Source organism: Panthera pardus, unplaced genomic scaffold (assembly GCF_024362965.1).
Source record: "Panthera pardus isolate Hobbes unplaced genomic scaffold, ASM2436296v1 HiC_scaffold_3, whole genome shotgun sequence".
NCBI classification, from domain to species: Eukaryota; Metazoa; Chordata; class Mammalia; order Carnivora; family Felidae; genus Panthera; species Panthera pardus.
In genome coordinates, this window is record NW_026526876.1 from 20,984,887 (window position 1) to 21,009,975 (window position 25,089).

Sequence of the window (25,089 nt, forward strand, 5' to 3'; positions counted from 1 at the left end):
TGGGCAATCGTGATAGAAACAAACCATGGATCCAATGCTCATTGCCACCTGGGTGCCATTGTTTCTACATCCACAGACAGCAGAGGGAGCCGGGAGATCTCTGTGTGTATATGAACCTGTCTACATACACATGTCTGTAAATATTCTCCAGGACTGTGAAATGATAAGTGCCTGTTGCTCTAAGCCAGCCAGTTTGTACAGCAGCTCTAGGAAATTAGTACAAGTCCCTTCCCCTCCTCTTCAGTGAGTTCCCCTTTCCTTTTTTTTCTTTCAAAAAATTTTTAATGTTTGTTTTTGAGAGAGAGAGAGAGAGAGAGAGAGCGAGCACAAGTGGGGGAGGAGCAGAGAGAGAGGGAGGCACAGAATCCGAAGCAGGCTCCAGGCTCCGAGCTGTCAGCACACAGCCAGAGGCGGGACTCAAACTCACAGACCATGAGATCATGACCTGAGCTGAATTCAGGCGATTAACCGACAGAGCCACCCAGGTGCCCCTGCCTTCTTTCTTCTTGACCCTCATGGTGTCCTCCACATGGCCAGCTCTCTGCCTGCCTTTGTCGTTTGTGTTTTGTGCGTCTCTTTGGCTCCTTCCTACCCATTCCTTCCAAACTCCACTCAGAGACCAGCCCTCTAGATGCCTTGGCTCATGCCCCTGAGCGGAGTTAGGTCCCCTGTTGCATACGGCCCTTTGCACATCCCCACAGTTACCGCTGTGTTGTATCCTCCTCTTACCTGACTGTCAGCTTCTTGAGGGAGGACTCCCACCTTTGTGCTTCCGGTGTGCGCAGGTGCTCAGGTGTTGGATAAATGAGGAGGCAGCTGCAGAAACAGAGGCCTGCGATTAAGTGCCTGGCAGCTCCAGAATTTGATCTGGGAGCGTCTCGGATGGCATTTGGTTTGCAGAAGTTGAGCCTTGAAACTGAATTTGCTTAGCACTTAACAAGTGTAAGGAAATTATAGTTGTTGAAATTAGAGATGGGGAGATCAGGCTGCCCTGTGCAGGCGGGTCAGCAACGAGTGTGGTCGCCTCCCTCTACAACCCCATGGAAGCAGTCACCAGTATCCTCTGTGTCGGATGAAGTATCCAAGGTGTACATGGGAACTCCTCCGTGAAGGTCACACACAGCTAGTTCGCGCAGGCTGGGACTGCAACCTAGCTGGGTTTGTCTGACTCCAGGGCTACCGAGGTTTGTCATCCTGGGCGGCATTTAGGTGCTTGAGGTCACCCACCTTGTGCACAAAGACCAGCCTAGACCTAACGGAGTTGAGAGCGAGGCCGGAATCCCAGCCTTACCTAAGACGGAAGGGTGCAAGGGAGCACAGCTGTTCCGTGTGGACCCCAACCATTCCCACAGCTGTTCTGCATTTGCTGTGACTGGGTGAAGAGAACTACACCTCCCAGGAAGCAGCGCGGCGCCCTGGCTGCCCCCTCCCTACGCCCCGCCCCGGGGAGGCTCATATATAAGGGCGGAATGGCCCGGCCTCCGGCAGAACGCAGGGGCAGCGAGGGCGCGCGGCGCGGTCCTGGGCATCGGGGAAAGCGGCCACCAGGGCTGGCCTCCGCGGCTCCGCGCCTCTCCCCCGGCCTCTCCTGCCCCGCGGCGTCCAGCCTGCGCCGCCAGGGCCCCGCGGACCTGCCAACCCGAGGCCAAGAGTGGAATTGCCCTGCCGCTTTCCCGGGCTTGGCGGAGGGGATCCCGGCGGGGAGCTCGGCGCTCGCGATGGCGATGCGCAGCGAGGAAAGGCGAGGAGCTGCGTGCGGGCTGGGTGCCCTCGGAGCGCCGGGAGGCGGGGAGCGCCCGCCGCGGGGCCGGGGGATGCTGCCGCTTGGGAACCCCCGCGGCGAAGTCCCTCCATCTCCGCGGGGCTCCAGCACAGAGGTCGGGGCTGCAGGCCCTTTGGCCTTGGATGGAAAGTGGGAAATGGGGCGCGGGGCTGCGGAACCCCTAACGTGGATTACTTGGTGCGTGTCAGCCGGGCTCAGAAGACCCACGACCTCGTCTCCATCCTCGGATTGATTCATTCCACCTGGCAGCCGGGTCGCTTTACCTGGAGGTAAGTTTCCCTGCGATTCGAGGGAGGGGGTTTGAGTGGACTCGTCTCTCCCCTGCCCCCCTACCCCGCGACGCTTTCTGAAGGTCTTGGACTAAATTTTTGTCGTTGTACTGACATCTTCGCAGAGGTCGTTTGGCCGTCCTTCTGCCTCCAGGCGGAGCCGACTGGCCGGGTCGCGGTGGTCAGCGTTCGTGCCGGGCGTGCGGGGTCGTCGCCGTCCGCCCCCCAGCGCCGCCAAGCCTCTGGCTGCCCCGCGGGACAGACCCTCCGCGGGGGAAAAGGCCCCTCGCCCTTACCTTTTCCCTTGTTGCCCTCCGGGGCCCGTTACTTCGGGAGCGGTGCCGCCTCGGGGAGCTCCCGACCTCTGCCCACGGGCGACCCAGAATGCGGCTGGGGCGCAGCGCCTGGCGGTGGCGCCGGGGCCGAGCCCCTCTCGCCGTGCGGGGTGGGGGCTGGGGCGTGTCTGGATGTCCCTGTCGCCGGTGCCTTGGTGAGCGGCTTTGCTGCAAGCACCCCCCCCCCCCCAACTCCGAGTCAGGCGGACGCCAGGGTGGTGTGGGCAGGGCTTTCTGGAGAGGTGGGAGACGGCAGGACTTCGGTCCACTGCGTCCACCCGCGCCCCTACCCCGTACGCCCCCACCCCAGCGCAATCTGTTTCTGGAAGGGGTTTCAGGGCCAGCGTGGCGGGGGGCGGGGGCACTTAGTCTTGAGTCCTGAGCTAACCGCTCTGAATCCACAGCTCCTTCCTCTCCCTGTCCTTTTGTGTCTGTGCTGTTTGGGGCGACTCCGTGCCTGTCACTGCACTGAGTAGGCGCGGAATACGTGTTTGTTGAATGAATGACTGAGCGACTCCGCCTTGATGTACAGATAAAGCCGGGTCCCTCCTTTACCTTCTCCCTCCTTGCCACTTGTCCTCAACTCCAGGACAACATCTGCCCCCCCCCCCCAAGATGGCTTCCTGGAGATGCTTTCCCAGATGTGGGACTCCCTTCCTTCCTCCCAACCCTGTTGGCAGCCTGTTGGCGATGGTCCATTTCCCACCCAGAAGTCCCTCCTGTGCAGATAATTTCTGGAAGCTGTCAGGGGTCTCCCTTGGTATGTTCTCAGGGTGCCATGCCTCCAGTGAGCACCTGCTTGGGGAAGAAGGGAGGGCCAGGCGTTGCCGGAGGGAAAGAGGTAATGTGTGTTGATACTGCCCCCTCCCCCCAGGAGCCTGTGCCTGTGGCGGTGCCCAGGTCCCTGGACCTGCCCACGTTGGTGTGGCACCTTTTCTTTTGGCCCTTCCCCACCCTCGCCGCCTGCCAGCCCCTGGGAGACTGTTAAACTGCTCCACGATTGACTCGTAGCTTCACCACGGCAGCTCACTCTGACCTTAGAAGTAATCCGCGCACTCTCTCTCTTTAGGAAACTACAAAAAAAGTGTAAAGAGCAGGAAAAAAAATACCCAGTTCCAAGTAGTGCTGGCAGCTTGACGTATTTGCTCACTGCTGATATCTTGCACCATAGACAACTTCGTTCGCTGCTTTTTTCCCTCTCGGTTTTACTTAACAGTCCCCACGTGATGACCATGTTCCACTGCCCGCGTCAACTCCCGATCTGCTTGACAGTTCCCCTACTGTTGGGCGCTAAGGTACTTGTAGATTTTTACCCTTAGAACTAAGGCATCAGTGGGGCGCCTGCGTGGCTCAGCCGGTTGAGCGTCCGGCTTCGGCTCAGGTCATGATCTTGCGGTCCGTGGGTTCGAGCCCCACGTCGGGCTCTGTGCTGACACCTCAGAGCCTGGAACCTGTTTCGGATTGTGTCTCCCTCTCTCTCTCTGCTCCTCCCCCGCTCGCGCTCTGTCTCTCTCTCTCAGAAATAAATAAACATTTAAAAAATTAAAAAAAAGAACTAAGGCATCAGTGAGCATCATTTGTACGTAAAGATGTGTCCACTTTTTGGATGATCTCCTTTGGAGAATTCCCAGAAATCACTCTGTCTGCGTTTAGTCAGAGTCATGGCTGCAGTGGACATTCCCAAGGTGGGCTTGAAGAGAGCCCCATGTCCCCATCAGATAATATCACAACTGGGAGCCAGAGTACAGGAGCTGGGAAGACACTTGCTGAGTAAATGCAGTGTTTCATTTCGAGTTTCCTGAAGCCCAGGGTTGACCAGCACTGGTATGAGAGTAACTTAAAAATTTGTGTCCAGGATTATGATGTAAATCATTTTAGCAAGGCCACAAGCTAAGATTTAGTAGGCAGCTGGATTAAAAATGCTGTCCTTTTTAAAAAGAATTAACTTTTGATTTGGATGGAAATCTGTATTTATAGGAAAGTCACAAAAATAGTACATGGAGGTCCCCTATACCCTTTACCCAGCTCCCCTAAATGTTAACATCTTACATATCCACAGTGCTATGGCCAAAGCCGGCGGGCTGACACTGACAGAATACTTTGAACTCACCTTCAGGCCTTATTCACGTTTCTCCAGTTGTCCCACTAATGTCCTTTTTCTGGCCCAGGATCCCATTCAGGATCTTGCATTGCAGAAAATTCTGTCTTGTAAAAAGAGTGGGAGTGGAGAGGGATTCAGAAGACCCTCTTCTTTCTTTTAAACCACTTTATCGAGGTGTGATTGACAGACACAAAGCTGTACATATTTAATGGATATCACTTGATGAGCTTGGTAATAAGTATACACCTTGAGACCCTTACCACAACCTAGGCCACGAACATCCATTGCCTACAGAAGTTTCCTCCCGCCCTCTTTATTATCATTATTATTTTGTTGATAAGAACACTCAACGAGAGATCTTCCCTCTTAGCAAATGTTTAAGTATACAATGCAGTATTGTTAACTATGGACGCTGAGAGGGAACACTAGGCCTTGCTCCTTTCAGCAGACCGTCTTTATTCTGGAGAAGGTTTTAAATGGGGACTGCTTTCGTCTTCTTCCCCAGGTTAACTTGCCCCGTGTCCTTCCCCCCCCCCCCCCTCCCGTTGACAGCACAACAGCTGAGACCCTTCAGAGCCTAGAGGAGACCGGAGACCTGACTGTGAATGGCCGAAACTCCTCTGTGCCCCCCTCCTTCCTCCCCCTCCCCCCCACCCCTCCACTGGGAGTGAGTCGTTTAGTAAAAATTGGGTTATAGCCTGATCTGTCCCGACACGTCTTCCAAGGGGTAGGTGGATAGATGACATCCGGTGTGCGTGAGAATGAGCTGCCGAGCACCGAATCGGCGGCTGGCAAGTCCAGCGTGCAGTGCCTGTGTGGGTGACTCACGCGGGCCCAGCAGCAGGTGTGCTGGGGCTGCCAAGCGTGCAACCCCGGCAGAGACCGTGTTTTCTGGTTATCCGGGCACATGTAAAGGCTGCTCTTGCCTCAGACTGGATGTAGGGAATTGTCAGCCGGTCGGGGGCTCACGAAGTGATCCCCTTTTCTTTCGGGGACCTCTTTCCCCTGCCAGGGGTGAGGAGAGCCAGCCCGAAGGGGTTTGGGACGCAGCTGACGCGGATGCAGGCTGGCTGGCCCTCGTGTGTCTTTGCAGAAGAGAACATCTGAGTTCACAGCTGAGGAAGCCCGAGAAACAGGCCCTGCTCCTGCCCCCGCAGCAGAGACCACGTTAGCCTAAATCTTCTGCCAACAGTGTGCCATCAAATGAGGGCTGTCCCTTCCAGCTTGGGGTGGCTGCCCGCACAGAGCGTAGGTGCTGTTTATTGGGAGAAGGACGTTTTGAGTTGCTTGGATCTCAACACGACAGACTTCAGTTGTCCAGGTGGAGTTTCTGTGTTGCCGTGAGGGTATGGTCGCCTAGAGTGGGTTTTTCTTTTCCTCTTTGAAGCGCTTCCGGCCTTCCTTTTCTATCTCGTAAGCTGGAAGATACCCCTCCTCTCCCTCTCCCCGTCTCCCCTCCCTCTCCCCGTCTCCCCTCCTGCACCGGCCCAGACGTTTTCCGTAACCAGGCAGCTCCAGCGAGGAGCGTAACAGGAAGTCTTGGTGGGAGAGGGGTTGGGGATGTTGTGACTAACCAGCTCTGGAACAGCCCTTCGTCTACACCTGCCTTCTCTGTCTCCTCAGTGACTCCTCACGGGCCCTCCCTCCAGAGCCTCTGCTCTTCCCAGTTAAGACCGTTCACTTAGCGCTACTCCACCGCGGTCCCTCAGGTTGTGGTTTGCCTGAGAACAGATCGCTTGGAGACCTTGTTAAAAAGGAGTACTGATAGCAGCCATCCTGCCCTCCCCGACCTTAACGGTTCGGTTTCTGTGCAGGTGGGGGCAGGGGAGGGCTCTGAGGCCTCGCCATTCCAGGACAGATGGATACCTTTAAGAATCAGAGAGTTGACTGATGTCTTGGCCAGCAAAAGCCCGAACTGAGTTTTTTTCCCTCAGAAACTTACCAGGCACAAAGCTGCGCGCGCGCTCTCTCTCTCTCTCTCTCTTTTTTTTCCTCCTCCAGGAAGCCTTCCAGGCTTACCTCCACCTGGTCTGGGCCTCCACATGCACTTAACTTAGTTTGTTGGTTTCGAAACGTAAAGTCTTGAAATCAGGTATCCTTTATGCTTGGTTAGGACAGAAGTGGCTGCCTTTGGGTGAATGACAGAGGATCTTCAGTTCTGGGCTTTGGGAACAAATTAGATCTGCAGGTTCTCCCCCCACCACCCGCCCGGGGTCTGTGAGTTCCCCGGGTGCTTGGAAGAAGGTGCCTGGTGATAGGCAGTTTCCCGGTACTTTGTTGTGCCTACGCAGACCACTGTCACTTCCGTTTCTGGACAGCGTCATCCTAGGCTATGTCCACGATCTCCGTGGAGCTGGTTGGTGTCCTCCACGGCAAGGGAGCACCCCCTTCGTCACGGGGTACGTGCACCCAGCTCACTTTATGCGAGGAAGACAATGGTCCTGGACGAAGGCGCTCGCTTCGAACTGTGCCGTCGGCCAAAAAGACACCCTGTTCAAAATCGCTCACTCTGCAGACCATGTTTGTGCCCGAAAAAATGTCTATACAAAACCAATCTCGGTTGATCACATGACCCGCGAAAGGCCTGGAGGGAACATCCAAGCGGTGGAATGCTGAAAAGGCTAGTTTCTGTCAAAGCATTCTTTCTGTGATGTGAATCATCGCCTACTCCCGCATTTGATTTGTTGGTACAGGTTTTCACATAGAAGCCTTGAAACCAGGTGCTTTCTGTCGTTGGTTCAGGCGGAAGAGGCTGCACTGGGGCGAAGGATAGAGTTCTGGGTTTCCAGAAATCAGTCAGACCTTCAGTCTCTCCCCTCCAGGGACTTTGTGTCCCTGGAGCCATAATGAATGTAGTTCTACTTCATTTAATTTTTTCATTCTGATATTCTTTTTCTTTATTTTTTTTGAGGCACCACCAGACTGTTTTCCACATCCTTGTTGTGCTCTGTGAGCACAACACCCCCTCCCCCACCATCCCACCATCCTTTGGAAAATGCCCCTTACAAGGGTCTGATTTTAGTGGTTTTCTGACCCATTTCCTTTCCTAAAAAGTGATGTGGTCTCACTTCAGAATTGCCATTGCTTTCCTTTGACTGGACGGAGAAGCCTGAGGGGGACAGGACAGGGCAGACCATCTCTGCTGCCCCGCCGTCCATCTGGTAATGCGTTAGCCATGTCGGTGCAGGCTTTTTTTTTTTTTTTTTTTAAGTTTATTTATTTTGAGAGAGAGAGAGCGCACGCGTGAGCAAGCGTGCGCAGAGAGAATCCCAAGCAGGCGCAGCATCGTCTGTGTGGATTCCAGTGTGGGGCTTGACCTCGCAGACCACGAGGCCACAGCCTGAGCTGAAGTCCGACACTTAACTGAGAGACGCAGGTGCCCCAGTGCATGCTTTTTGAGCCTCCAATGGACTGTTCCCTTTCCCTCGTTGTGGACGTGTTGCCAATCGTTTGCCAGTAAGGCTCCCTCTCTCTTAACTTCTGCAGGTAGTAAGTGCCCGCTGGATGCTTCCTCAGACACTGCTACAACCCCACGGGTTCCTCTCCTGTGGCCAACTAAACAAGTTTTACCCTTTTAGTATGGGCATGCGCCTCATTCACACTGCCTTTCCATCTTCCCACCATCCGTCTCCAGAACTTTGTCAGCGTCCCCAACTGAAACTCTGTGCCCTTTAAACACGAACTCCCTGTCCTCCCCCTTGCTCGGCCCCTGGCAACCACCGTTCTGCTTTCTGTCTCTATCAATAGGGACTTCATGTAAGTATAATCATAGAATGTGTGTCCTTCTGTGTCTGCCTTCCGTCACTGAGCATAATGTCCTCGAGGCTCCCCCGTGTCGTAACAGGTGCCAGAATTCTTTTCCCTTTTAAGGCTGAATAATTTTCCGCCGTACGTGGAGGCCACGTTTTGTTTATTCGTCCGTCCGTCGGTGGCCACCAGGCTTGTGGCTACCTCTTGGCTATGGTGGCTAATGCTGCTTTTGAACCTGAGTGTGCGGAAAGCTGTTCGAGGTCCTGCTCTCAGCTCTTTTGTGGGTATGCCCAGGAGGAGGACTGCTGGATCCCAGGGTCATTTCGTGTGTGATTTTTATTTATTTATTTATTGTTTTTGAGGTACCACCAGACTGTTTTCCACAGCAGCTGCAGAATTTACATTCCCACCGGCAAGGCAGAAGGGTTCCAGTTTTTCCACATCCTTGCCAAAATGTTTTTGTTTTTTGGTAATAGCCAATCCCATCGGGTGTGAAGCGGCACTTTAATTTTAAAGGCAGATTGACCGGGATGGTTAGATATTTCCCCCCCTCCACCCCGGTTTACACTCAGCGTGCCCGCGGATCTCCTTTTACCTCGGAGGAAGAATCTTCACTGGGAGCGAAGTGATGGGAATAAAGAGCAGCCGTGGGCAGGCAGCCGTCAGCTCCCAGCCAAGCTGCATCTATTCTTGGTAAATTAAAAGGTCTGGTGATCTAGTGAGTTCTTAGGTCCTGATAATTTGCACCGGAGTTGTTCAAGCGATTCTGTGTCCATATCCCATCTGGTACCAGCCCCAACCTGGTGAAATGGTCAGGTGTCATCCCCATTTTTCCAGAAGAAAATGGAGATTGGCATTGCCACTGGAGAGCACTCTAGGGGGAACTCTATCCTCCATGGTCACATTTCGTATGTGAAGTTTGCTGGCTGTGGGGTTTTGTTTTGTTTTTTTTTATCTTGAAAAAAAAATTTAATTCTTCTTCTGTGGAACTCTTCTGCACGGTCACATGGCTGAAGAAATGTCTTTCTGAGCACGTGGGTGCCATGTCAGATTCCTGTCGCAGCTCCCGCGGAGAGCCCTGGTTAGTAGCTGGGTCAGGGTGACCAGCTCCCTGTTAGGGTTTGCTTCCTGAAGCTGTGTGTGAGTCCCGAGAGCTCAGTCTGTTCTGGTTGGTCATTGGACATCCCAGGTGTGCGTCCAGCCTCGAGGGGGTTAGGCGTTTGCAGTAAGTGATGTTAGTGGACTGGGGACCGACTGTTCCCCAAATTTGTCTCTCCCAGCCTCTGCACCTTCCCCCATGCAGCAGAAGGAAGGTGACTTTGTGTCCCTGGAGCCATAATGAATGTAGTTCTATTTCATTTAATTTTTTTTCATTCTGATATTCTTTTTCTTATTATTTTAGAGACAGAAAACATGAGTTAGGGAGTGGGGCAGAGGGGGAGAGAAAGAGAGAATCTTTAAAAAAATTTTTTTAATCTTTATTTATTTCTGAGAGAGAGAGAGAGAGAGAGGGGGGGGGGCAGAGAATGAGTAGGGGAGGGGCAGAGAGAGAGAGAGGAGACACAGAATCCAAAGCAGGCTCCAGGCTCTGAGCTGTCAGCACAGAGCCTCATGCGGGGCTCAAACTCAGCCACCAAAGCACCCTGAGAAAGAGAAGCTTAAGCAGGTTCCGTGCTCAACGTGGAGCCTGATGCAGGGCTCAGTCCCACAACCCTGGGATCATGACTTGAGCTGAAATTAAGAGTCGGATGCTCAGCCAAGGAAGCCACCCAGGCGCCCCTGTTTCTTTTTATTTTTTAAATTAAGCAGCAAGAAACAAAGCTCTTATTCCTCTGGATGGGGTGACAGAACAGGATGGTCCCAACCCCGAGGAGGCTGTCTTCTCTCTGGGAGGGAAGGGGAGGGGAGGAGGAACCTGCCCCTGACATGTCCCCATGGCCCTGCATGTGACCCTTCCTCCTCTGACTTCACATAAGACTTGTCTAGTGGCCCCAGAGTCACCCTGAGGGAGGCTTCTCTGAATTTAAGGAATCTGTGGCCACTGGCAAGCCAGTTGGGAAATTGAGATGTTTGGGTTTTTAATTAAATTTCTTCAGTAGAGACCAGGAATGTGGTTAACCAAAGAGCTGAGATGGTCCCGGTTTCTAATTCCACCCTGACCACTGTGCTTTTCCGCCTTTCCTGGAATTGCTCTCTTGGTCACTTTCCGCTGACCTGGTTTTATCCTGTTCTCCTCCCTTCCCCACCCGAGCCCCTCATGCTGCATCTGAACTAATGTCTTTCCTCTCCTCCGTGTTCTTTCTCTCTGCCCTTATCATCCTGGCATCTGTCCACCGGGCTCTGACTTGGGGAAGATGCTTGTGTGGCTGCATTCATGGCTCACAGTCGAAATGGCCATTTGATATCCCTGTCCCCTAAACTAGGACCTTGTCCTGTTCCTTCCGCACCCCTGCGTAAGGGTTCAACAGATGGGATCCACCAACCAGTGCCGGCCACCAGAGCAGGAGTGTTCTGTTGGGAAAGAGCGAGAAGCCAACCTTTCACAGGCTCATAGCAGGTGTTCCCAGCATCTCTTTCTTAATCCTTGTAGGGTGGATGTGGGCATTATTACCTCTGATGTCAGACGTTTAGAGACTTGAAGGAACACCCTTAATGCCCAAGAGCCTGGAAGGATGGAACCATGGTTCCGTGTCATGCCTGACACTGGGGTCCCATCCTGACCTAGTCACCACTGTCTGTGTGACATTGGACAAGTCACTGGGCCTCTTTGGGCTCACTTCCTCATCCGTAAAAGAAGAGTCTGTTTTTAGGTTGGGTGCTTTTGGTTGCGAGTTAGAGAAACCAATTCTAACTGGCTTAAACAATCAAGTTTGGGGTTGTTCATCTGCCTGGAAAGTCTAGGAGTTGTGCCTTGGGGTGATTTGGCTCTCTGTTTTTCTCCAGTTCTTTTTATTCTTAGGTTTTAATTCCCTGATGGAAGCAGAAAGGGCAGGGGTGTTGGCACACCCCTGTCTCTACAGATCCAGAGCAAGAGAATGCCTTCATTTCAGCTTTCCGGAGAGCTGGCCCGGCAGCAGGGCTCACCCCTGGACCCATCCCTGTGGCCCAGTGGGATACACTGATTGGCTGTCCTGTGGTCACATGCCTCACAGCGCCTCTGCAGGTGGAGGCGGCTTCCCTCCACCCAAAGCCACTGGGATGTGCAAATGGGAGTGAGGGCCGTAGGAACAGGGAAGGACGCAGAGAAACATCGGAAGTTCGCTCTGAGTAAACTGGACTACTGGATAATCCACCAGAATGAATGGTGGGCAGGGGGTTACTTGTGTTTCCCGTTGTATAGCTAGGACCAAGGGGGGTGGCGGGGTGTTGTAATGCTCAGTGACAGGTGGTAAATGGATGGACCTCGCCAGTTCTTTCCTCCTCTGAGCTTCTGGACCCGAGATTCTATTTTTTTTTCACAGGACATCCTCTTGCTCCATCAAGAAATGGGATTTGGCTCTTGGACCTCCAGATCTGGCCTTGCAGGGGATTGCCCATGTCTGGGTTCTCATTTACCTGCAGGAAAGGGTTGTTACTGGAATAGCAACTTGACGCTTGGCGTGGCAGCTGTCAGCTGAGAGGACACATTTTGTCCTATTCCTGATATGAAAAGCCCAGTGATGGGAGATGGGGCTAATGGATGTGTGCAGACTTCTTGCGAAGCTCCTGCATGTGGCAGCCTGGGGAGGAGCCTGAGCGCCCCGTTAGACCAGACAGAGGGCTTGTCCTGGCGCAAGCACATATGTGGACTTCTTTAGATGGCTCCTTTGCGTCCACACACTCGCATGCCAACTGGTGTCCCAGCTTCCGGGGGCTCCGTGTTGAAGAGATGGCTTTGGGGGTGCCTGGGTGGCACAGTCGGTTAAGCGTCTGACTTCAGCCAGGTCACGATCTCGCGGTCCGTGAGTTCGAGCCCCGCGTCAGGCTCTGGGCTGATGGCTCGGAGCCTGGAGCCTGTTTCCGATTCTGTGTCTCCCTCTCTCTCTGCCCCTCCCCCGTTCATGCTCTGTCTCTCTCTGTCCCAAAAATAAATAAAAAACGTTGAAAAAAAAATTTTAAAAATTTAAAGAGATGGCTTTGCTCTCCAGGCCGTTGAACTCCAGGTGGGGGGCCGTATGTGCTTGCTTTGTCTGCACGTCAGACAGGTAGGCTGTGAGGAGCACTGATTTATGCTCGTGGGTCCCGTGAGCTCTAACGGCCGCCACGCTGCCCTGGCAGGTGCTCTCAGCTGCCCTCGTTTGCCGTCGTGAGGGGAAAAGTTCATGGTCATGACGAGAGACCATTTCTACCCCCAAGCATGAGTGTGATTGGGCTTTTTCGCAAGGGTGGTGCGGTGGAGGAGAGGGGGTGATTATCATGATTAAAGTGATGGAGGTCCTCGGACGTGTGCTAGCTTCCGCGTTTAGTACTGCCCCGTTGAATAGACGAGGAAGCTGAGGCTCCCAGGGCTTCCGTCACTTGTCCAGAGTCACCCTGCCGGCCAGTGGCAGAGCCAGACCTCCGTCTGCTCCAAGTTGGCACTTGACCGCGTCTATCTCGCCTCAAGCTGCAAGCGTGGATCCCTGCTTCTTTTGGAAAGTGCTCAAAGTCACGGATCAGATGGATGTGATAAGGTCTCCGTAGCTGTGATTCATCTTTCACCCCTTCCTCCGGAGCAACCACAGACAAGTTTAAAACAGTGCTTCCTTGTCCCTTCTCAGTGAAGTCAATGTTAAAAAATTTACACCAAACTAATCGAAAGATTCTTCTGCCAGAGTTTCGCTGATGAGGAGCTATCGTCAACTTCTCCCCAGGTTCCAGGCCTTTTCCCTGAGGTCTACCTCTTCTGTTTTGCCATCTTCCCATTATTCCCTGCGGGTGTAGGACCTGGCTGGGAGAGCTAGAAACCATTGCGTGCCATTTCCCAACCGGCAAGCATGGAGTCAGGATCCACATGCAGGTAAACCACTACCTTTCCCTATAGTATTGTCCCGACTCTGTTCACGTGGGAGATGCTCACGTCCCAGACCCGCATCAACGTCCTCAACCCCCATGTTGCTGAAATCCCACCAGGGATGCTCGGGCCGCATTGTCCTGAGTTGGGATCCTGTGACTTTTTTCCGTCTCCTGCGACCACTGGCATGTAGGGTGATGATTCTGGGGAGGCCTGGCGTCCTCGCTCAAGGAACCTCATGAGGTTGGGTGCACACGTTTGAGGGGGACAGGGAGGTAGATTGGCCCACGATCAAGGTGTTTAATGGAAGTGTTGGTGTTGAAGGATTGTAACTGTCCTGTAACAGGGCAGTGTCGTGTGCACTTTACTCCTTGAGCTCAAAGCTGAGCTGGGCTTTCAGACCACACCTGTGGCTGGCCTGTCCTTCTGATTGACGTTGGAGGGTAGAAACAGAGCCTGGGTGGCCTTGGGGCTGGGGAGGGGTGGCAGTCAAGGTGTGTCTAGTTCCCTGGATCAGGTGGACTGCATCTTGGATTCCTCCTCCCACTTCTTTTCTTGCCCCTTCTTGGCTGGAAGCCTGTGTAAATGTTACAGAAAGGGACGAGCTCCATGGCTATATCTGCTTGGGCTGCCGTTGTCTCTCTACGGTGATGTCGCTGGATTTAACTGGGGAAGGAAATTTCCACTTTCTAGTCGAGGAGTCCAGTTCTCTTTGGGTTTTCTTCTCAGAAGTGAAGAATTTGGGCTACAGAGGGTAGAATTTGGGAAGTCCAGGCTTAAGCACAGTGACCTGTGTGAAGGTGGTTTATGAGTGTGACCCACAAGTCTCAGGAGCTCTGTTGGCCTGAGGAGGCAGACAGCAGCAGGGTGTGGGGGAGGAGGCGGTGAGGTGCCCTCGATGGTTCTTCCTGGGGTCTGCATTGGGCTTGACTCAACCCACTCTTCCCTGTGACCCGTTAGCCACTCCTTTCCTTAGGGGTTGGGTCCTTCTTGTCTCTTTCCCTGGCTGTCCCTGTGCTTAGTCGGTGACACTCCCAGGTGGAGGGGACCTAGGGTCCAATATTGCTGTTACAGTGGTTGCTCAGGTTGTACTTAAGCTCACCGATGGGTACTCACCCTTTCTTTTTTCAAATTTCTCTTTTATCCAGTCTTTCCCATCCCTGAATTTGTATTCCTAATGATCTAATATATTCCGCCATGACTGGTTCACGTACGTGGATTTTTCTTCTTCAGTAGAATCAGAAGCGTGCTTTCCCGGCGCCTGGCCTGATGCCGACTCCAGTGAAAACAGTGTGTGCTTGATGAGGTGACAGGTCAGGGGCCCACGCCACCCTGCCATTTTGCTGCTGTGTGTGGCTGTGGATGCTGGGCCCGTGGACTCCGGCTGGTTTACCCAGACACGTTGCGTTGGAAAAATGGCTTTTCACATCTTGCTTTTGGAAGGCGTTACTGGTCTTTGCTCCAAGTAGTCCTGGGCATCGCGCACCTCTGTCCCTTGTGCCTACAAATGGTGGCTCAGCCAGGAGCGCTGGTTTTGCCTGTTTTCAGTCTCCTAACTTGCCTTGCGGCTTTGGGCAGGTTCTGCCACATCTTGGGGCCTCAGTTCCCCCCCCCCCCCCTTCGTACCTTACTGTGTACTCGATGGTTCCTTGATTAATTTCGGCATAGAGGGTGCCTCCTTGTCTCCCTCGCTGTTGTTGGCAGATTTCCGTGAGCCAGGTAGGCGAGAAGAAACACCCAATTGTTCTTGGTGGACACATCATTCCCAGCTCTTTCTGCTGTACCGCTCAGCCTCTTGGAGAAGTACTCAATTAAACATAAATGAAATCAAAACATACAACGGTCTCGTGGGGGCAGTTTTTATAAAACATCATTTGTGATAGTTTGGGATGCCTTCAGAAATAAGTGAGGGTGACCTTGTACCAAAATAAACATCTAGAAGAGTAAATTACCCTCTTTGCCCTGTGGCTGGAGAGAATTTTATTTATTTAAGGGCCTGTGGCTGCTTGCCTCCCCCTTTCCACAGTGAACATTTGGACCCAAACTGCCTTCAAAGGATCGATCCTTTAGTACAGTGTAACAGAGGCCCTTCACTTAGGTAAAAATGAGATTCTTTTCTGCTTGCGGGCGGTTCCCGAGCTGGATTCGGGAAGCAGACCCAGCTGCCGGGCACACAGCCGTGTCACCACAGTTCTGCTCCGTGGGGTTGCCTCTTTGCTAGCATTTCTGTTGCTTTGGAGGCTGAGATGCCTGGTTATAACCTGAATTGTTCTGGGAGGGAGCCGTCCCCGCCACGCCCCCTTTTCCTTCCCGCCCTCCCCTCCCTCCCCTCCTCTTAGGGGGGAAAAAAAATCCTTCCCCTTTTCTGCATCTGTGTCTTTAAGAATTCCCTCCATTGTAGCCCTGGGACAGAGACCCTTCTGTGAAAGTCTGTTGGAGGCCTGTCCTCTGTGACACCCCGCCCCCCGTATTAAAAGACCATCGGAACAAGCTCCCCATTCTCCTCTGGAGAGGGTCCCTCTGTCCCAAGCCAAGCGACTCTTAAGGGAGCGTTTATCCTGGGACACTCAGCTTACAAAGACTGTTGCAGCTTCAGATAAACTCACTCAGACCCGCGGGGAGGAGGACAAAACCCCCTTTCTTTTCACCCCTGCGGGGAGACCAATAGAGACTTTGTGCTGGAGAGCAGGGGTCTGAGCAAACAGAGGAGGGGTCTGTGGTGGGGCTGGTGGGGGAGAGCCTCCTGGGTTATTATCTTATCAGTTTATCTTTCAGGGGGAAATCTCCGCAGGGGGCAGTGGACTGTAACTCTCCCAGAACCACTGCCTCAGCTCTGGCTCTCCCCTCCACTCCCCTCCAGGTCCGCAAGACTCTCTTGGGCAAGTTTGTCTTGGTTTGCCTGGAGGGATCCGTTTTTTGTTTTTTGTTTTTTGTTTTTTCTTCACCCTGTTGGGTAGGGCAAAACTCACCCACTTGGTGGGCCAGGCCCCAACTGTGTGTGTGTGTGTGTGTGTGTGTGTGTGTGTGTGTGTGTATAAAGATTCTTGGTCTAGGGGTGCCAGGGTGGCTCAGTTGGTTAAGCTTCCCACTCTTGCTTTCGGGTCAGGTCACAATCTCACGGTTCATGGGTTCAAGCCCCGCATCAGGCTCTGTGCTGACAGCACGGAGCCTGCTTGGGATTCTCTCTCTCTCCATCTCTCTCTCTGCCCCTCCCCAACTTATGCTGTCTCTCTCAAAATAAATAAATGAACTTAAAAAAAAAAAGATTCTTGGTCTAAAGGTCTTCGGGTGGCAAGCATCATTGGTAAATTTGGCCGCCTGGGAACGTGTGTGTGTGTGTGTGTGTGTGTGTGTGTGTGTGTGTGTGTGTACTCATGTGCCTCATCTGGAGGTATGTGGGCGCCCCCGGCCCCCACATGTGGCCATTGCCATAACTCTGGCGTAGCCTTTGTTGTATGTGGCGAGAGGTAAACCACAAATGTCTGTGATTCGCTATTCGATTGGAGTCTGAGTCGAACACTGCAGGTACCTGGCCTGGCGTCACCAGGCAGTGGGGCGCCTGAGGTTCCGGCCCTGCTATGGCTGAGCCTGGAGCTTCTGCCTGCTGCTGAGCTGGAGGCCACGCGCAAGGGCCCAGCACAGCGAGAGGGCCAGCGGGGAAGAGCTGAGGGTGCCAGGGTCACAGCAGAATGAGGGTGCTGCCAGGCCCTAGCCTTCCCGCCTGGCTTTGGTCTTGTCCTCTGCCTCCTGCCGTTCCTGCTGCCTTCCCTCAGGGTTGGAAATCTACTCACGGCTCTGGGTCCTGGTCTGTCTCGCACCCACGTAGGCCTATGCCCTTGCAGTGCTCGGCTCCCACGCGTGCCCGCTGTGGTGGGGAGACGGCAGAGAGGCTGGAGCCTGCGCGGCCCAGTTGGAGCTGGGAGGGAGATGCCTGGCTGCTTGTGCACACAGGCTGGGTCGAGGGGCCTTGCTGGAGCTGGAGGAAAGCGCCTTCCCCACTGATGTCTTAGAGAGGAACTCTGACCCAGCTCCCGGTCCCAAATCTGTGACTTGGTCTTCCCATTTTCTTTTCTCAGGGTGGGGGACCCTGGGGTCCGACCTGTGTGCGGGAGTTGGGGGGTGGGGACAGGAGGGATGGCTCCTGAAATTCCCAAGTCACCTGTGTTCTGTCTCCGTGCATGATCCTCCTGCGATGCCAGGAGTGAGTGCCTAGAGGAGGCAGGGTGGGGGTGCAGGGCCAATGAGAGAGGCCTTCTTCTCTGCAGGGCTTTATGGCCAAGGGCAGAGTCTCTGTTCACATATGACAGTTTCCAGGGCAGTCGGGGTCTCGCATCCCAGGGCAGGAGGCTCCTGGGCCTTCCCCTTGTCTGGCGGAGCCTGTCTTGGCCGCGGAGGGCTGGCTGCACCCTGGGCCTGCCTGCCTCGTGAACCAGGAGGGTGAGAGTCGCCCTGCATCGCTGCACGTGGACTTCCTGCGGGGAGGAGGCGGTCTCAGAAGCAGGCGCTAGGCACGCATGGGGGTGGGGAAGAGGGGTTTGCAGAATTCAGGATGGAGCCAAGAGGGCGTTGGGCGGGAAACAAACCGCACTCCTTTGCATGGCTGTGCGGACCCACCGGGACCGAGGACGGCAGGAGGGAAGGTTGGCCGGTGGCAGGCTTTGGGGGGACGGCATGGAGCAAAAGAGGGGAGCCCAAGTTCTTGTCTTGGGGGTGGGGGTGGGAAGGGTGGTGACCTCGGGGGCGAGGACGCAGAACAGCGGCCAACGTCAGCCCTGCTGGGGAAGCAGCAGCATCGCCATCCTGGACATCGGAGAGTGGGTCTCTGCATCCTGGGGGCGTTCCTGGATTCCCAGGACAGGACCAGGAAAATGAGTACTACTGGCTTGAAGTCCCCCCCCAACCACGGGATCCAGAATAATCCCCAGGGACATTTGCACAATGGCAGCGTGCGCCAGAGGGGACCAGGACCAGATGGGCAGATCAGGGTCACTCCTGGCAGGATGTCTGCCTTTGTGGGGGTGCCCAGGTTGTTTCTGTACCTTTGCCACGGTGTGAACCCTCGTTTCGTACAGGCCAGTGTTTCTTAACCACTTACTGCCGTAGATGGAGGCACCACGGGATCTATCGATTGGCCGTCTGAGGGAGGGTGAGACTTGCCTTAGGTCCAGCCGGGGTCTCCATGTTTGCTTGCTTCTCTCCCAGGCGAGCGAGACATCTCGGATCGCTCACCCTGCCTCTCTGTGCCTCCGCGCATTTCATAGCTAAAATACCGAGGATGTGTTCCCAAGTTCCGTCCAGCTCTAGACATCACACAATCCCATGTTTTATGATGTGCGTCCACGGGGGGCTGGGAGTGTGTCTGGGCATGTGCACGGGCTCCCTTGTCCCTCGGTTCTTGTGCACCTTTCCCTGTGGCTCAAGTCACTTCTGCCCCAGAAGGGTGTCATCCCACCTCTCCACCCCGTCCCAAGGAGAAGAGGACCCTTGCCTTGGCGACAGTGAGGATGTGAGAACCCATTGGCCCGTATACAGCCTGGCGGAGGGCAGGGAGGGACAGGAGAGTCAGCTTGGGATCAGAAGTCAGGCTGCTGGTCTCCTGGGGGGACTCACCTCCATTGCGTCCGCCCCGATGGGTGGTTGGTGAGCGGGCAGCACCGAGCGTGAGGTCTGGAGGCTCGGAGCAGGCGGTCGAGGAGGTAGGGCGGCTGCTGTCCCTTTCTGGCTTCTTTCACACCCGAGGAAAGCTGGAGGCTCTGGGGATTGTCCGGTGGGCCTGGGACGATGCTTGTGTGAGTCTGTGTCTGGGCAGGGTGACGTGTGCCTTGTCCTTTGGCTCGTTGTTCACACACACTGGCACAGCCCACATTCAGGCAGCCCAGAAGAAGCCCTTTTTACTGGTATCCGACCTTCCTTGGGCACCAACACGCCCTCCCCCAGCGCGGCAGGTCGGCCTTACTGATCTGACTAGGAAAAAAGTCTGCTTGGCTTAATTCCTCCTGTCACTGACTTTTTCAGTGGGCGAGGGAGCTTTCTTGATGAGGCGTGTGTTTTGGAAAACGGACGGAACATCCTTATCATCGACGCTCTTAACTGCCACCTTTGTGTGTTCCCTTTGGTTCCAGGCCCGGATCAGAAGGGAGGAGGCTGGGTTTGGGAGTTGCCCACAGGCGCAAGCCTCTCTTTGGACTGAAGCTTCACCTGGTAACACGTGGATGGCACCTTGAGCACAGGGCAGGGCTCTCCCTGCCCTGGACTCGAGCCTCCCATTCTTGCGTTGGTGGAGGGCGACACTTAGCACAAGGGAGACTTTGGCGGGAAAGGGGGAGCTGGGCAGACTAGTGGGATAAGCAGCAGGAGGTGAGGGAGTGTTGTCGTTTATTAGTGAAAACAATACAGGGTTTGTCTTCAGGGTACGGTGGTGCCTGGGGAGGCGAGTCATGTTGGTCCCAAGCAAAAAGAAAATGTGACCCCAGGGAGCAGGGAGAATAGCACCTTGTTTAGGGAGGTCAGGGCAAGTGAGGGACAGGGAGGCAGGGAGGAGGCGGATGAGGAGCATTCCCAGGCAGGGACCATATGTCTCGGGAACCTGGCCCCCTAAAAGGACCGCAAGCTGGGTGGGATTTGTCGGGTGGCTGGCCCCCAAGGCCTTGCATTCTGGGGTGGGTTTGGGGGAACCATCTCCTTATCGGCTCTGCTCCTTGAGGGTGGCCTAAAGAAGGTCCCCCATTGGGAGGGAGGATGGCTAGAGGGGTCTGCCTTCATGCGGGGGCCCCTGGTGGGCTCCCGTCTTGCTTCCCACTCAGCCCGATTGCATGATCTGACTCCGGGCAGAGAAGCCCTCCGAACCCAGGGGCAGGCCCTGTGGGAATCTCCCGGGGCGCCCCTCACCTGGCCGCACTGTGGGGACGGAGACCTTAGGGGTCTGGGGGCTGCACGAGGAAGCACAGAGACCTCCCTGCTGCAGTGGTTTCTGCCTCGGACCCTCCGTGACCACGCCTGTGCACTTCCCCCAGCTGTATCTTTCCTGCAGGCACCCTGCCCCCTCCTGTAGACGTGTCTCCCCAAACCCAGTGACTCACTTCTGTTTCTAGCTAACAATTCCTTATCTTTTAAAGCAGAGGGGCTCGTAGACCCCCAGGCGGTTTCCCGTGTCCCTTCTCTCATTGGCAGAAGCACCCCCCTGTCTGGTATGACCCTGCAGCTCTTGGTGACTTTGCCCTTGCTCACGTGATCCGTGACTTCAGCAGGCTCAGCAGTCCCTGCCCCCCCTCTTCAACCCCGACCCCCTGCTCTCTGCTGAGGGATCTTGTTCCCAGAACAGCAGCCCTCACTGCCCATGAGGAGCCCCGAGCTGGGTGAACTTGGAGTGCCAGCCACCTGCCAGAGGGAACCGCGATGGAGAATCCCGGTGGTGGGTGTGGACACTCAGCTCTGACACGCTTCTCGCAGGGTGTGGGGGGTCCGGATCACATTGGGGCCGGTACAGCCCCGTTCTGAGAGAGGGGTTCTGCATTGTTGAAGTTCGGTGGTTGAGGGTTAACAAGAATAGCTAATACTATTAGCCCATAATAGTCGATGACACTCCAGCACATTCTGTGTTCCAAGCATCCGTCATTCTAGGACACACACATACAGCGTACGTGGAAGCTTGCTCAGACACACGCGTGCACACGCACACTCCTGTATCCCTCACAACGGCCCTGTGAGGACGCCATCATTATTATCCGTATTTTACAGATGAGGAAAGTCAGGCACAGAGAGGGCAAGTAACCTCAAAGATCACACAGCCATCACGCGGTGCGAGCTGGCCCCAAAGCCAAGCTCTCGGGCTCCGGGGGTTGCGATCGAGCACCAGGCTATGTTCCCAGGGAGCCGGAGGACGGCTGTGTGCCAGCTCCGTGGTCATGTCCACCCGCCCTGTAGCCTTGGAAGGGCTTTGTGTAGCCTCCTTCTCCAGTGGCAGAGCCTGAGGCTCACGGAAGTCAAATGACTCGGCTCAGGGTCACCCGCTTGCGCCCTTAGCTCAGCCAGCTCGAAAAGCCGGCGCCCCCCCGCGCAGAGACGAATGCTGTGGTTCCCGCTACCCGTACGCCGGTTGTCTTGCAGGAGGTTTTGGATCATCCGATCCCTGTATTTTGTTTGAGGGAGGGTCTGGAGAAGCCGGCATCATCCCCGGCTCACTGAGGGGGGCGGTGGTGGGAGGAAGAGGGGTTGGCTCTGCCCCCTGCCTGCGGGGTGCCCTGTCCTGCTGTTTTCCTGGCTCAGCCCCCACAGTCCCAGCCCCTGGGCCTTGCACGCTGCCAGTGCGAATCCCCCCCTTTTGTTCCCCCCACTTCAGATGACGCGTCAGCCTCAAGAGGCGGCCCCCTTCGGCCGACATGGGTGCCAAGTGGGACCTGTTTGTTCCTTGAAGGAAATGCATCTTCCCTATGAAGTGTTTGGGGTCCGCCTGGCTTAGCAGGGCTTTCTTTATCCAGGAGCTAGGGTGGGAGGAAGGGGAGCTAGGGTGGGAGGAAGGGGAGCCCTGGGCTGGGTCAGGTGGGTTTTCTGAGGGAGGAAGGGGGGGGGGGGGATCAAGGATGCAGCGTTCTGTGAGGATGCTCCCTTCCCGGCCTCCCCTGTGAGTCTTCATCTTTATTGATTTGGGGTGTGCTTCCCCTGCCCCCTCCCTCCCCCCTCCTCCTCCTCCCCCCCACTTCGTCCCGCCTCGTCCCCCTCCTCGTCCCCTCCCCCTCCTCATCCTCCTCCTCATCCCCCCTCCTTGCCCCCCTCCCCTTCGTCCCACCTCGTCCCCCCCCTTGTTCCCCGTCCCCCCATCCCCCCTTCATCCCCCCTCATCCCCCCTCGTCCCCCCCTCGTCCCCCCCTCATCCCCCCTCATCCCCCCTCATCCCCCCTCCTCGTCCCCCCTCATCCCCCCGTCCCCCCTCCTCATCCCTCCCCTTGTCCCCCCTCCTCATCCCCTTCCTCGCCCCCCTCCCTCGTCCCCCTCCTTTGTCCCCCCTCATCCCCCCTCGTCACCTGCTTGTTCCCCCCGTCCCCCCCCTTGTGCCCCTTCCTCCCCCCTTCATCCCCTCTCATCCCCCCTCCTCGTCCCCCCACCTCATCCCCCTCCTTGTCCCCCCTCATCCCCCCACTCATTCCCCTGACCCTCCATCATCCCCCCCTTTGTCCAAACTCGTCCCCCTCCTCATCCCCCCTCATCCCCCCCTGTTCCCCCATCCCTCCTCGTCCCCCCCTCATCCCCCCTCGTGCCCCCCTCTTCACCCCCCTTCCTCCCCCTCCTCCCCCTCCTCCCCCTCCTCCCCCTCCTCTTCCTCCCTCCTGTTCCCCCATTCCCCCTCATCCCCCTCCTCTCCCTCATCCCCCCTTCCCCCTCATCCTCCTCCCCCCTCATCCTCCTCCAACTCCACCTTATCCCCCCTCCACCTCGTCCCCCCACCACCCTCGTCCCCCCACCACCTCGTCCCCCCTCCTCCGCCACGTCCCCCCTCCTCCGCCACGTCCCCCCTCCTCCGCCACGTCCCCCCCTCCTCCTCCTCGTCCCCCCCCTCCTCCTCGTCCCCCCCTCCTCCTCGTCCCCCCCCTCCTCGTCCCCCCTCCCCTCCTCGTCCCCCCCTCCTCCTCCTCGTCCCCCCCCTCCTCCTCCTCGTCCCCCCCCCCCTCCTCCTCGTCCCCCCTCCTCCTCCTCGTCCCCCCCTCCCTCCTCCTCGTCCCCCCCTCCTCCTCCTCCTCGTCCCCCCCTCCTCCTCCTCCTCGTCCCCCCCTCCTCCTCCTCCTCGTCCCCCCCTCCTCCTCCTCCTCGTCCCCCCCTCCTCCTCCTCCTCGTCCCCCCCTCCTCCTCCTCCTCGTCCCCCCCCTCCTCCTCCTCCTCGTCCCCCCCCTCCTCCTCCTCCTCGTCCCCCCTCCTCCTCCTCCTCGTCCCCCCCCTCCTCCTCCTCCTCGTCCCCCCCTCCTCCTCCTCCTCGTCCCCCCCTCCTCCTCCTCCTCCTCGTCCCCCCCCTCCTCCTCCTCCTCGTCCCCCCCTCCTCCTCCTCCTCGTCCCCCCCTCCTCCTCCTCCTCGTCCCCCCCCTCCTCCTCCTCCTCGTCCCCCCCTCCTCCTCCTCCTCGTCCCCCCCTCCTCCTCCTCCTCGTCCCCCCCCCTCCTCCTCCTCCTCGTCCCCCCCCTCCTCCTCCTCCTCGTCCCCCCTCCTCCTCCTCCTCCTCCTCGTCCCCCCCCTCCTCCCTCCTCCTCCTCCTCGTCCCCCCCTCCTCCTCCTCCTCGTCCCCCCCTCCTCCTCCTCCTCGTCCCCCCCTCCTCCTCCTCCTCGTCCCCCCCCTCCTCCTCCTCCTCGTCCCCCCCTCCTCCTCCTCCTCGTCCCCCCCTCCTCCTCCTCCTCGTCCCCCCCTCCTCCTCCTCCTCGTCCCCCCCTCCTCCTCCTCCTCGTCCCCCCCTCCTCCTCTCCTCGTCCCCACCCTCCTCCTCCTCCTCGTCCCCCCTCCTCCTCCTCCTCGTCCCCCCCCTCCTCCTCCTCCTCGTCCCCCCCTCCTCCTCCTCCTCGTCCCCCCCTCCTCCTCCTCCTCGTCCCCCCCTCCTCCTCCTCCTCGTCCCCCCCTCCTCCTCCTCCTCGTCCCCCCCTCCTCCTCCTCCTCGTCCCCCCCTCCTCCTCCTCCTCGTCCCCCCCTCCTCCTCCTCCTCGTCCCCCCCTCCTCCTCCTCCTCGTCCCCCCCCTCCTCCTCCTCGTCCCCCCCTCCTCCTCCTCCTCGTCCCCCCCTCCTCCTCCTCCTCGTCCCCCCCTCCTCCTCCTCGTCCCCCCCTCGTCCTCACCCCCCCTTGTCCTCCTCCTCGCCCTCTCCTCGTCCTCACCCCCCCTTGTCCTCCTCCTCGCCCTCTCCTCGCCCTCCTCCTCCCTCTCCCTGCTCACCCTCCCTTCTCTCATCCTCCCTCCTCCACCTAGCTCCTCCACCGCCCTCCTTTCCTTCACTCTCCTCCTTGCCCACCCTCCCTCCCTCTTTATCCTCCTCCTCCTTGCCTTCCTCCTCCTTGCCTTCCTCCTCCTTGCCTTCCTCCTCCTTGCCTTCCTCCTCCTTGCCTTCCTCCTCCTTGCCTTCCTCCTCCTTGCCTTCCTCCTCCTTGCCTTCCTCCTCCTTGTCCTCCCTCCCCCTGTTCACCCTCCCTCCTCCTCGCCCTCTTCTTCCTCCTCATCCTCCTCCTCAGCCCCCTTGCCCCGCTCCTCGCCCCCCTCATCCTCCTCCTCGCCCCCTTCCTCGCCCCCCTCGCCCCCCTCCTCACCCCCTCTCCTCTCCCCCCTCGCCCTCCCTCCTCTCCCCCCTCACCCTCCCTCCTCTCCCCCCTCGCCTTTCCTCCTCTCCCCCCTCGCCTTTCCTCCTCTCCCCCCTCACCTTTCCTCCTCTCCCCCCTCACCTTTCCTCCTCTCCCCCCTTGCCCTCCCTCCTCTCCCCCCTTGCCCTCCCTCCTCTCCCCCCTTGCCCTCCCTCCTCTCCCCCCTCGCCCTCCTCCTCCCTCTCCCTGCTCACCCTCCCTTCTCTCATCCTCCCTCCTCCACCTACCTCCTCCACCGCCCTCCTTTCCTTCACTCTCCTCCTTGCCCACCCTCCCTCCCTCTTTATCCTCCTCCTCCTTGCCTTCCTCCTCCTTGCCTTCCTCCTCCTTGTCCTCCCTCCCCCTGTTCACCCTCCCTCCTCCTCGCCCTCTTCTTCCTCCTCATCCTCCTCCTCAGCCCCCTTGCCCCGCTCCTCACCCCCCTCATCCCCCCCCTCGCCCCCCTCCTCACCCCCTCTCCTCTCCCCCCTCCTCACCCCCTCTCCTCTCCCCCCTCTCCCCCCTCGCCCTCCCTCCTCTCCCCCCTCGCCCTCCCTCCTCCTCCTCGCCCTTGCAT

At 57.1% G+C, this 25,089-nt stretch overlaps 1 pseudogene; it reads left to right on the forward strand.

Annotated features, from left to right (window-relative positions):
- Nucleotides 1–1,469: 1,469 nt before the first annotated feature.
- On the forward strand, nucleotides 1,470–23,844 carry LOC128774273 (basic proline-rich protein-like; annotated as a pseudogene).
- Nucleotides 23,845–25,089: the final 1,245 nt, after the last annotated feature.